The following is a 13,589-nucleotide window of genomic DNA, read 5'->3' as shown; positions in this document are numbered from 1 at the left end:
TTTTTTTTTTTCATGCATCCATCTCCATACTGCAAAGCCATCTGTTCTATGCATGTCCAAGCATTAGATTTGCAGGTAAATGTTTCTAACTGCTCCACGGCTTTCAGTTGTTTTAGTCTTGTCTGCTGGGGGCAAGCCTTCAAACGTTCTAGCACCATTTAAAAGTCTTACTTAATCTTTCATTTTTTAAAAATGTCTTAAGCCTGGGGTTCCCAGACTGTGCTGTGTATACCCCTGCAAGACACCTCTGTGGGGGTATGTGGGAGAAATTGTGTAAAGGTGGATTTAAATTTTTTTATAATAATTGGCATTTAAGGGGGTAAAATATAAAATGTACACTGGTTAGGGGTATTTGGGCAGCTGGTAAATCTGGAAGGGGGTACGCAATAAGAACAAATTGGGAACATCTGCCTTGAGCAATAACTATCATAGAATTAATTGTTAGTTAACCGTATTGCTGAACTGTCTGCATGGTAAGAAATCAGCACTGGGGCTAAGTACAGGCAGTCAAAAAGCCAGAGGCTGAATCGATTCAGTCTTTGCAGGTTAGTCTATGGTGTGTAGATTGAACCGATAGGCAAATGGACAGACCTCTGCTTTTGATTCCAGAAATACAGCCGCGTGCCTGCAGTGGGCCAGGCCTGAACCTCGGGGTGGGGCACATTAGACTATGCTTCCCTGCTTGGCTGGAGCACACAGCTTGGACCAAGGCTAGCCCACCCAATCTGCAAGGGGAAGGAGGCTTGGGGGAGGTGCAAAGCATCCTGGGATTCTGCAGGATTGTGAGTTAACATAAATCTAGAGGGGATCTGGGACAGACGTTCAGTAAACCAATTTAACCTAAATCAGGTAAGTCTGATGCTACATCCATCCAGGTTTATCGTAAACCAGTTTTGGTCATTTTGAAAGTAGTTTGTGTGCACTGAACTTCTGTTGTTACAGATTTGAACTGGTGTCCAATCAGTTATACTGGTTTATATGCAATTTCTGTCCCTAGCCCTGGGAGACATGTAGTTAGTGTTTTGGTCTACAGTTCCTGCGTTAGTGATGTAGTAGGTGGTATTAGCTTAAATAGTAAGTTAACACTTCACATTTTACAAACAGTAAGTAACTTTTCTCCCTCCCTCTTCTCACAAACACATACCTGTTTGTTTGTCACATTGCCTGTTCTATGATCACAAAATAAAAGACACTTAAAATGTATGCGAGTACAGAGAGGTTGAATTAAGGTCATTATTGAAAACTGTAACCTGGAGCTTACAAGTGTGTGCATATGTTTGTAAAACACTATATTTGGTGTAAAAACGTATAGTATCTTTTTACATCTAATGTAGGTCTCACAAGAAAGACGAGGAAAAGAAAGGTTTATGAAAGAATAATGTGCATACAAGAAAAATACATTCCTAATTCACTGATTGCACTGAACCAGTCACTTCTAATAATTCTCAGGTTCCTGTGCACGTGTGGTAGTGGGAATGGGAAGTGATGCAGAATTGGGGAAATAGGCTGTTTAGCTACCTGAAGTGTTTTCTTCCTCGGTAGTTCAGAGAAATGTTGAGGATTTTTATTCCTCCCCTCCCCCCCCCCTTTTTTTTTTGAGGGGGTGGGATGGGGGGAAGGAGAGTACTGGGGACAGATCAACTTTTCCTTAGAGTATAGGGAGTAACGGTTGCTATTCAGGATTACAACGTCTCAAGAACCTGTTTTTGCTATAATTGGTGCATGCTCATTACTTCAGAGCAGCTTGATACTTTAAGGCAGTGGTTCTCAACCTTTTCAAACTCGAGTATCCCCTGAAAAATTCCAGCTCTTAGTTTTCACCTGAGGTTTTTTTTTTTTTTTACTACAGACTCATAATAATAGAGCAGTTCTTCTGTTGCAAAGAACTCAGAAAGACCATAACAGGTCACAATATTTTGACACCATTGATTCCTCTTTGAAGTCTCTGGATTTATCTTGTGAATCATATTTGCATGCCTAACAGTGCTGATATTGTGTGGTTGTCCCATGGCACCCATGAATGGATCTCAAGACACGGTAAGCTGCTGCAACACTCTGGGTGGGAATCACTACTTTAAGCTCCCAGTGATTTATGTATCCAACCAGATACAAAATGAAAAATGTTGGCAGAAATGTAAAAAGTATAGGAAGGGACATCCGTTCATTCCACCAAATCATTATTTTTAAAACACTAGCACGTGTCTGCGGATGGAAGTTATTTGGAGAACATGGCATTGAATTGGATAAGAAGAGAAGCATTTCTCTGCTTAAATATGCAGGGTACCAAAGCAGTCTTCTTGGTCTCTGCAGGAAGATTGAAGACCATAGCTGCATAGATACGTGCTGCTAATTATAATGCATTAGGACCCATTGCACAAAGTCACATGAAATAAACTCTCAGCTGTTTCTGGTAGGGGTGTCATTTTGGCCATGTATATTTTGTAGCATTACTACCATGTTTCATTTGGCAAATCTGTCTTGATCACAATATGGCTAGTTGCAGTAGCACCTGTTAAATCTAGGGCTGTTGTCTTTAAAGCTGGAGATGCTTCTGAAGTTAGGCAGCAGATAAGATGTTTCAGATTCAGTTATTCATACAACCAGGTATAAATAGGATTGGAAAAGTCATTTCAGTTGCTTCTTGGTGAAGCAAGCCTGACTGAAGCTATGGGAATCTTGGAGAGAATAGCTGCTTTGTATGTGCCGATGTTCTTCCAGGATAATACAGAAAAGGGAACAGAAGGCTGTCCTAATTCTCCTGACATCAGCCTTCTCAAGGGGGATCTGGCATTGAAAGTGATGGCCTGCCCTTGGTTGCACTTGGTTGAGTTGGGAGCAGATTTAACTTTACAGTTTGCAGATCTTCCTGGCATCAAGGCTACTGAGAGGCATTCATTATCATGAAAGTCTAACAAACACTTCATCGAAATCTAGAGAAAGCTGGGCTTGTAATAGTTTCTGTTGTAGCTGAAAGGTTCTAAGTTAGTGATGATGTCTCAGTTAACTTAAGGTTACCAGTCCTCACTCTTACAGACCATAATGAGCAGCGTTAAGAACGGGTTAGAGGGAATAAGGAGTATCTATGGGTAAGGCTTTTGTGGGGCAAGGGGAGGACTCATAATTTTCCACTGGTGTCACCATTGTTTCAAATGATAGCAATGATGGAAGACCAGAAGAAGTTCATGATGCCGTGCTAAATGCACCAGAGATCCCTAGAACTGCCAGCATTGTTGGTATTGGGTAATCGGAGGCCTTGTACAGACATTCGGTTTCTCCTGGGAGAGCGGCTGCTCTCAGGTGAAACCATGCACATATGGATGTTCACTCTGGGAGAAAGAGTAAAAATGGCTGCTCCAGGAGAAAAATCACAGAACAACCAGGGTTAAATCACTTCCAGGAGAGTTTCTCCAGGGAGAGTGAATGTCTGCACATGCTGTGACAACACAGGCTGGCCATGGGCAGTTTGGGTTAGCCAGTCAGGGCTGTCCTGTGCGCTGCTTGCTGCCATTTGTCGCCTGGCAAATTAAGGGAGCCTGCAGAACATATTGCAGTGTGCGCACGGGGCCCCCCCTGGCTGCAGTGTCAGCGCTGCAAGCTTGCCGTTCTTCAGGTCCTCAGCATTTGAATAAAGTTGGGGGATCTTGTGGCTGTCTACAACTTTATCAGGGGCCACCGACAGGGACTCGGGGAAAGTCTGTTCACCAGGGCCCCCCTTGGAGTCACCAGGAACAATGGCCGCAAGCTGAGGGAGGATAGGTTTAGGTTAGATATTAGGAAGAACTACTTCACTGTAAGGGTGGCCAGAGCCTGGAATAGGCTTCCCAGAGAGGTAGTGCTCTCACCTTCCCTGGAAATCTTCAAGAGGAGACTGGATAGGCACCTGGCTGCGGTTTTATGACCCCTCCCACCCCCAGTGCTCCTTCCTGCCCATGGCAGGGGGTCAGACTAGATGATCTGTCTGGGTCCCTTCCGACTCATGATTCTATGATTCAGGTCCTCAGCATTTGAATGTCTGCGCATGTGGCTCCAAGTAAGTTTTTCTACCACAAGAACAAACCTGGGAGAATTATTCCAGATTATATGAATGTATGTGTATGTAGCCAGAATACCTGGAAGGGGTGGACGTGGAATGGGAAAAAGTTTCCTAATATAGACAGTCCTTTGTGCCTTCAAGAAAGGGAAGGAAAGCAAGCTTTGTTTTTGGGTGAATGGATGATAGTAACTGTTTAGTAACTTTAGGGAAAATACATTTACTTGGAAAGCTCCCAGCCTCCAAACAACTGTTTTTAAATTGACCTTCACATTCACATTTCAGATATGTGGATGCTGATGGGGGTTGTTTGTTTGTTTGGGGGTTTTTTTTTCCACCATTTTTTCTCCGCCCCAATTGAACTTGTTCACATTTGGCTATCCCTGTCATTAGCATTCAAAATGGAGAACTTCAGTGTCTTGTTCAAATCCTCAACTGAAAGAAGCATTTAGTATTTGAGTATCTGCTTTGTATCTGTATAAGGGAATCATCCCCCCAAAAAATCTTCAAGGAGTTATACATATTAGTGGACCTAACCTTATAATGTTCTTCTGAATCAAGTAAGAATCATTCATTACTCTTCTTTTGCAGGTGTGGGAGTGCAGACACATTTTTCCAGAGGTATGGAAAAGCTTAATTTCACAAGTTGTGCTTTCAAAAGTGACTGCTGGCTGGCTTTTTCCATGTTCAGTTTGAAGTACCTTGGTTTTGGTTTTCAGAATATTCAGCATTACTTTTGAAATCAATTTAAGCTGTCCAGAGCACTTGTGAAAAATTGGGGCTATTTTTTTCAAGACCAAGTTGTAGCAAAAACAAGTACTTAAGCATCTTGAAAGGCCTCTTGAAAATGTGTGATTAAATGTCATACTAACCCTGTGGCAGAGTAGAGGGTAGAAATCGGGTCTGGTGATGAGCAGGCAATTCTTCTGCAGTGATGTGTGTAGCGTTTGGGTGGTGAAAGGCATATCACGATGGTGGTTTAAAGATTTTTCATGGTTTAAAGGAATGTTTCTCCAGAGTAAGGAAGAGAGAATAGGTTGCAGAAATTGCGACTTGCCATTACTTAAACTGACCGATGAGGGAAGGAATGTAACTCAGTGGTCTCTGATGCAGTTGTAGAAGCAAAATATACAAAGAGCCTTATTGCCTCTCTTACAGCTTGTGGTCAGTGATCCCAATTTACTTTCTAGTGAATGTGCCAAAAAGCCAGTGTGGGTAGCCACATTTAACTGAACTGAATTTTCTATTTAATTTTTGTGTTGGTTACTGCTGATAATCTATTGCTTCAGGTAAATGCTCATTATTTTTTACTGTATTAATAATGAAGTGCACAAGGCAGTGAGAAAATTGTTTGCTTAATCTCTTAACATGGCATACTGCTGAATCACAGCTTCCTGCTCCAGCAAGATTTTCTTAGTCTATACTACTGTATTGTAGAAGAAAATAAGACTTGGTCATATTTAGAGGAAGAACTGAAATGTCTGTGGCTTATATGGAAGATGTTTAAGTGATAATTAGATTCTTTAAAAGTGCCTAGATGTGCTGTGATTTATACATTGCATGTGATCCTTGGACTATGTTTTTTTGCCTGGATGATCTTTGGATACAGTGCAGGATACAAGGTCAAATGAGCTGTGGTAGAAGAGGTTTTTATCACTTGTATGAAATGCAGTAGCAATGGAAACAGGTGCACCTGACTATAGTAGTTCATAAAGAAAAGTAGAACAAGTCTTGAGCAGAGGAGGCAGCTAAGAGAATGATGCTTGAGAAGTGGAAGCTCCAACTCGTGAGTTAGAAGTCAAGATTTGAGTTAACCAGATAATGTGTAACACTTCTGAAATACGTAGAGTAATAGTAGTGGCAGCGGGTCTGCCAACTGTTTTTAGGTAGTGTATGAAGAATATTTAGCTTTTTTAAGTTGGCAGTGACTGGTGAGCCTTAAAAAAGGAATACCTGGAAAAAGAGTCGCTGTCCATCAAGGTTTATATGTTTCAAATTGTACTTGGGTGAATGCTACCTCTATTAGTAGATCTGTAGAAAAGCAGGATCATTGAAGAAGACTTGAATATTTTAGTATTTGGAAATGTACTTCAGGTTAAATCTTTTGGATATAGAAAACAACCTGTATAGAATCAACTAACTTGTTTTTGGAAAGATGTTACAAAGCTTGCTTGGCTATTTAATTTCTGTCTACTACGACAGGTCACCTGGAAAATGGAGTTTAAATGCAGGCAATATTGGGTCAAAGGAATGCAAAGCAACCTTTTACAAAATACACTGGGTAGAGCAGCATTGGGTGGTTTGTAGTGCCATTGCAATGTAAACTATGATACTGGCAAACTGTCATGCCCCATAGTGTTGCTTCCTAACCTAGACAACTGGTAATGCAGTAGCTTCTGTGCAGATTTTCACAGACATTATTCTACCTTTAACTGGTACCAGTTTTAGGTAAAACCAAAAAAAAAATCTGGATTGTCTTCAAATTTATTTCTTAAACTTGTGCCACTACTGTCTTTGGCTCACATCATAACATTTTTGCCTGTTTTTTTTTGGTTTTTTTTTAAGAGATCAGAAAGGATCTGCAGGAAGAGAAGGGATTAGCTTGTAGCTCAGGCAGGTCAGTGGAATCCCAGAGAAATAGAGTCTACTCCTTTGGCGCTGGGCAGATCAAATCAAGTCAGCATTTTCATATGTGGTCATTCTGATCCTGATTTTCTAGGAAACCCAACTCGAGGTGCTTAGGGACTGATTTGCAGCTGTGCTTAGCACTGGCTACAAGCAGGGGCATAGGGATTCTGATCTGATCATATGAAAATCATATCCTACACATCCTATAACATGTCAAGCCTTGTGAAAAGTGAGACCCTGTGCTGCTTAAATTGTTCACTCCAAAATAGAGGGTGCTTTGGATAGTTTTTTAATCTTTTGGTGTTCTGCTCTGTAAAGTGAGGATGATGATGCCACTTGACTTGTCAGAAGTGTTCTGAAGACAAATTCATTCACGTTGGTAAGAAATGAAAATACTATGACAAGAGCACCAGAGGCATCTGCTTGACTTTTTTGACGTTAACATTAAAAAGAAAAGTTACATTTAAGTAGTTGGCAAATGCATGGAATAAATGGCACCAGTTTCTGATTCTGTAATTTTGTAGCTGGATGAGAAAAGATGCTGAATAGATGATCTAAGCAGAGGAGCCACATGTCTGAAGCAATATACACTGATGTGAAGGAGCTACATTTTTAAGTGACCAATACCATAAAGATGGTAAAACCTGTGAAAACTGGGGACACCATGGAGTCAACAGACGGACATCCTGAGAAGGGCAGAAAGATGAGGGGGACATGCCATTATCAAGGCAAGTGCAGTGGGAGGGGAAGGGGGGAGAAGATGGTGCAAAATCACCCATAAAAGCCCAGGCAAAGATGAAACCTGCAGGACTGTTTCCACCAGCTGAGAAGACCTGTGGACTCCCCCAGAAAAACTTCTGAACGCCTGGCTTCAGAGATACTCTGTTCTTGGGACCACGTAAGACTTGTGTAAAATTTCTCTTGTGTCTTGACTTAGGCTGCATTGTGTATGTTGTTGCTGTGTCTGTCTTGTTTGGTGGTGTCTTAGTTTAAGCAAAGTTTTGTGTTGTTTGTTGGTCTTGTACTTGAAATTGCAAACTGCTGCGCTCAATAAACGCTCTCTCCAGAGAATGAACTATGCTTGTCCAAGTATTTTCATGACTTTGGTGCCACTACCTAAAATCTAATATTAAGTCTAACACACTCTGTTATCAAACAGTATATCCCTCTCCCTCAACACACTACTCTCCAAAATTTGAGGATTTTCTTGGGTCAGCATAAAAACGAATTCTCATATGTAACTGCTAAGAGCATGTTATAAATACTAACAGGCAAAAGCTTTTTTTTTTTTTTTTTTTTCTTGCAGTGGGTTTCTTTCTCTTGGTAGTTGGGAGTGGGGTAAATGAAATAATTGATGTGCACTGTTAGCTGTAGACCAGGTTTCATGCGGCAGATCTTTCCTTTGGCATGCATATAGGAGCAGCGCATTTTAGCACCTCGCCTACAGCATCCACCTCCTGATAGCAAACTTGCCAATAGAAAAGCATTCAGCACTTCATTATTTCTACAACCTGAGTGCATTTGCAAATTAATTGATGTGTGGGAGGAAAGGCATCTGCTATTGTAAAAACCCTTAACTATTGCGGGAAAATTAGAAATAAAACCGGCTGGCTATAGTAAGTTGATATGTAGTTACAGGTGGTGAGGCCTCCAAACTCAAGTGGCCTCTTGACCCTTTTTCTAACATCTTTGCTGACTTGGGTGTTCACTTTCTTTTAATAAAATGTTCTTTTATTTGAAACACATATTGCTTGCTATTAATGATGCTGAGAGCAAATGGTGGGTTGAGATAATACTTCTGTTTTTGTATAGCTAGTGGATTCCTATATGTTGCTTGCTCAGCAGAGTATTAATTAGCCCCATAATGAGTGATTTGGAGCAATTTAACTATGATACTTTTAGGAATTTCCCGTGGCAATAATATGAAGCACGTCTCATTTGTTTGATCCTAAAAATCTTTCTGAAGTGCCATTGGCTTCATTTATTCTTACCAACAGCATTATATATATTGAGAGGTAACAGGAGATAAGGCAATAAAACTGTTTTGATTCCTTTCCGCAAAAGGCAGCCACTGTCTTCTATGCGTTTGGTTGCTTGTACCATAAGCATTGCTGTGGCATCTGAACGCCTTTACCTGTCAGCAACTGGTAACTTTTTGTCAATGACTGAACATGGAGCAAAGAAATTCTTGGTTTAAATTACAGTCTTCTTGCCCTACTAGATTGTTGGATCACTTGGCTTACCCAAGTAGTGCAGAGGAGGGTGAAAAATATGCTATCTTTTCTCAGAAGTAAAGATGATAGAACCCTTGCTGTTATCCTTTGCGCTGTGGTAAAAGAAATGTGTATCAAAAGAGGTGTTTTTGCAAAGCATATGGCTCTTACGCTAGTTCAGAATACAGTACATTTTGGATTTGGTTGTAAAACAGTTCTGTGTTTTTTGCACTCTTGAGTTGGAGTGTGACATCTTCAACAGATGGACAGCTAAACTCCTTCATAATCTGCGTCCTACCCTTCAAAAGAGGAATTGAGATTATGATTTGTTAAACGTGCTGCTGCTAAGGAAGCCTCCTCTGTCCGAGAAGTTTGTTGCACACCTATATCTGTGTTGGAAAATTTGACAACTCCACAGCTGAGCACTGGGGTCCTTTGATTTGAGGCTGTAATCTTTCTGCACATAGAGATCCAGCTTTGCTCATGTGCTTTTTTCAAGCCTTACTAAGCCACTTAGTCTAGTTTGTCTAGTTTTCAGATCCGTGTCCTTAATCATGGAGCAGGCAAGTTGGTTGAATCCCCGTGATTTTTATTTTGGGGAAAGTGTTGGCTTGTTTCCTTTCTGTAACCCTGAGTTCTCAATGTTGCTGTATTTTTAATAGCCTAATTTCTCCATTCAAGAGTTATTTCCAAACTTAATTAACCCCACCTGCTTGGATGGTAGAACTGCCTTTTCATTTCCAATCAGCTTTCCTGGTCACATTTCTATATGTTCTATCCTCTGACTATTATAGACTTTGTAAATAGTTTGGAAATGCCAGTTGGTGATATATGGGCCTCTTTAACACTTCTTTGATTTATGTGCAGCCCGGCGAAAAAAGCAAAGAAAGCAAATTATGCTGGAAAAAATGTTGCCAATCTTCACTTTTTTTCAGTCTTAGTTAAAAACTAGTTTTTTATCAATCAAACCCGACAGGTCTTTCTTTCCAAAACAGCAGCCATAACTTAACTCTTTGAAGACTTGAGATTACAATTTGGACAAGATTTTCAAAAGTGGCCAGTGATAGGTAGGTAGGTAATTTGGATGCCTATTCTAAGAAGTTTTTTAAAGGGTGTGATTTTCAGAGTTGGGTATGTAAGTCATTTCCACATACAAGAGCTCTTTAAAGCATCCACAGTTGGGTCTATGCATGTCCAAGCATTAGGTTTGCAGGTATACATTTCTAACTGCTCCACGGCTTTCAGTTGTTTTCGTCTGTGTTTCTTTTTGCGTGTCCATTTATGCATTGCCGTCTGGCCTATGCATATTCTTCTTTTGTCATTTTCCTCGTCTGTTGGTTTATTTGTAATTCTTTGAGATCTCAGCACCAAGAGGTCCGAATAACAACCTGATCTCAAGAGCCGCTCACAAGAGCTGACAAGCGGCTGGTGCTGGACGGGAGAGACCCATAGGAGAGAGGAACACCCAATGGGCCCGTAGTCCACCAAGGAAGCTGGAGAAGATCCGATTTTGGAGAAGACGAGCAATGAGTAAAGACCATCGTGACCAGAGGACTAGTCGTATCAAGATCAGGTGGCCTGTCAGAGTCTGGCATATGGCTGGGGTATAGGGGAGCTGGAGCCCCGTGAATATCTGTCAGGAGGAACACCCATACTCGAGGGACTGCCAACAGGAGACCCCACCACTTGAGATACATTCAGAGTTGTGACAAGCGAGTTCTGGGGCTCTCCCCAGGGTGATCGGGGTCCCTGCCTGAGGTTGCTCAAAGCCTCCCCGTGCCTGTCACTAGGCACACGCACCAAGGTGACGCATGAACGAATATTCAAAGAAAGACAGGCAAAATGCAATTTGTGCAGCTAAGCCTTGCACTGGGAACTCTCTTCACAGAGTTACAATTCTGCACTTTCTTGATGGCAGAAGGATATGGAATCTGAATCTTAATTTTGTTCCTAAAGTCTGCTAAATGTTCAGTCATTTTCATGAAATTGCATAAGCGTTATCGGATCTCAGTTTGTTCTAGTCACAGGAAAAGGAAATGCGTGGAACGCGCAGAAGATGTTTGCCTTGGTGTAATGTATTGCCACCTTGGGGAGCCATTGTAGCATGCTTCCCTTGTGCCAATGACTACCCTGGTATAGGCTGCAGACAGAAGATGCACACACTTGTATAACTTCAACTGGACTAATTTTTTACATGATGCTGGAACATGTTTCCTGAAAACTAGTATAATTTTTGTGCCTAAAAAATGGTCTGTAAATGCTATGAAAAAATACTAGTTATCTGTACACAAGTCTAGCCAAAGGGTACTGTACATAGTAGCACTTCAGCAAACTCCAGTATATCCCCTGAAAATTATTCATGTAACAATTTGCTGTCCTAATATGTTTCTTATTATCTCCACTCCTAAGTAATCGTTGCGGGCAGAATTTCACTTTAGGACATGTTGAAAACTAGAATGTCTTATCCATATTGCCTTGAAAATCTTTTTTTAAAGTGCTAGAAGTCTACAAGTCTCACCCAAGAGTTTAGGAATTCAGGGATCCATAAAGGGTCAGGAAGACTGAGTAAGAGTTATGGTCTTCAGCACACGGTATTGGGCTGTAATTGCGCATTCTAGTTAATACTATTGTTTTAGCTGTGGGAATTATCTTATTTCATAGAACCTACAATAGGAAGGACTTTTTTCTGTTGCCAGTGACTGATGAGGCTGTCCCTGAAGCCACAGGAGCTGTAAGGAGAATGTAAATCCACAGTTGTATTTGTGGATTTCTCTCTCTTTCTTCCTCTATCTTGCTCACTTTCTTTTTTTCCCCCCTGAATGTAGGAAACTTAAATAATTATACAGACAAACTGTTCTATTGCTCCTTCACTAAGAAAATGGTAGCTATAGCTGTTGTCAATAGTACCTCATTCTTCCACTAGCCAGTGACCCAAATCATGGTTTAGTAGGTATTATACAAGACCATACTTTATTGCTTTTTGTTTGGTGGCAGTGGTGGAAAGGCTGCAGACTCTGGGAGACTATGAATAAAGCTTAGGGTATCAACTTGCTAGTGGAAAGTACAAGCATTAAATATATGTCTATAGGCAGATATAAATATAGGTGTTCCCCTTTTCTCTCCCTTGGCCTATTAAGCCTATTGCAGGAGAGGGTAGCTCCGTATTTTGTTGGAAGTTCACTGCATGTGGTGTGACTTAATTTTCAGTATTTTGCAGTTAATTCTTTGAAAGCAACCGGAAGTGGTAGAGCTTGTCAGAAGAAATGAAAATCATTTAATCAGGAGTAAATCTATAAAATATATAGAGGCAATAGTGGTACCCACTGGAGCCAATCCTGGGAATTTGCTGTATTCATTAACCTTATTTCTCTTTCCTATGGTTTTATCCTCTCTTTCTCCTGTCTTCATGTTGTCACTGGAATGTTTTAAATCTGCATTAGCTGAAACGTGTCAAAGGCAGTCTGGGGGGGAAAATGGGATGCTGCCTCTTTCTTTCTTCAAAATGGTTTATCTGGCGCACCCCTAAAGTGCTGCTGCAGTGGAGCCTGTTGCTGCTACAGTTAAGTGTGTATGAGCCAATTCTAGCTCTTTTTTTCCTATTGCAGACCAGTTCTGAAGTTACTTCAGACACAAGCATTCACTGTTACCAAGACAGCAAGCCATTCTTTATACTTACACAGCTGCCACCTGAGCCTCTGACTTCAAAGATGCTGTCTGGAGCTTTAGAGAAATGTTAATTTTAGCCTTTCAGGGCATAAGAGCAGAGACTTAAGTTTTAAGTTCCCCTAGCTTTTTAAGGGACTGTAGCAGCTCCAGGGGCACATATTAATCGTGTCCTTATTGAGACTTGAGTTTTAACAACCTCTTTTCTCTATTACAGTCTCCCTTCCCACCCCCACCCCCTCCCAAAAAATTTTTTTGTTGCAAAGAGCATTTAGGTTTTCCATCCTGTTTTCTGTCAAGTATGAATGTTACACATTTTTAACTCAGTGCATCAAATGCAACACACAGGTAAATAAAACATAAATGGACGCGATGAAAAAAATATATTCCACATAATCCAACACCTAGATGAAACAGAAATAATTTTCACATTTATTTTAAGAGTGGTAGATGTGATGTTCTGTATCCAAGCAAGCACTTGTACCATAAAATATCTTGAGAACAGCATTACCCCTGTCACTGATGAATGTCTTTTGCCTCTCCCTTGATTCTAGAGGTGATCTCTCTGTTCCACGTTCTTCATAGATTCCACAGACATTAGGGCTGGAAGGGACCTCGCAAGATCATTGGGTCCAGCCCCAGTGCTTCTTGTACTTGTGATCCTCCAGGGCTGCTTTTTATGCACCTGGGTGTTACTTACACAAGTAAATATTAATTAGTTTCTGCTTAGGTTTCCTTTCTTGATATGCTGCAACTATCTCAAGCCCTTTGGAGAAGCTGAATGAATGTTTGCAGACAAATTGAACTTAAAGTATATGGTTATACTTTTGAGGACTGTGTGATTTTTTTCCCCCCCCCCAATTTGAGGCATGTATAAAATACAGTATATCAGCATCCTGTATTGTTTACACTTGGTGAAACTATTAGTTTTCCTTAAACTAGGGAACAGCCTGATTTTTGTAAAGAATCCTTTCATTTTACCTTGAAGTGCAATTTAAATGTTGTTAATCTAATGGGGAAAATCCATTTCAAAACACTTAACCCCCCCCCCCCCC

General features: G+C 40.8%; 1 protein-coding gene and 1 long non-coding RNA gene across 2 annotated transcripts in view; both read left to right on the top strand.

The window, feature by feature from the left end:
- Window positions 1-13,589, top strand: part of MED27 (mediator complex subunit 27) — a 160,469-nt gene that overhangs the window by 28,969 nt on the left and 117,911 nt on the right. The window lies entirely within an intron of this gene.
- LOC109292981 overlaps window positions 4,037-13,589 on the top strand; it is a 17,397-nt gene continuing 7,844 nt past the window's right edge. The window contains exons 1-2 of the long non-coding RNA XR_002096218.1: window positions 4,037-4,092; window positions 4,154-4,156. This is a non-coding gene — a long non-coding RNA (uncharacterized LOC109292981). The remainder of the gene's footprint in view (window positions 4,093-4,153; window positions 4,157-13,589) is intronic.

This window comes from Gavialis gangeticus, unplaced genomic scaffold (assembly GCF_001723915.1).
Source record: "Gavialis gangeticus isolate Ggan-Ray unplaced genomic scaffold, GavGan_comp1, whole genome shotgun sequence".
Classification (NCBI taxonomy): domain Eukaryota; kingdom Metazoa; phylum Chordata; order Crocodylia; family Gavialidae; genus Gavialis; species Gavialis gangeticus.
The sequence above is the reverse complement of the archived record's forward strand: the minus strand, read 5'-3'. Positions and strand labels throughout refer to the sequence as shown.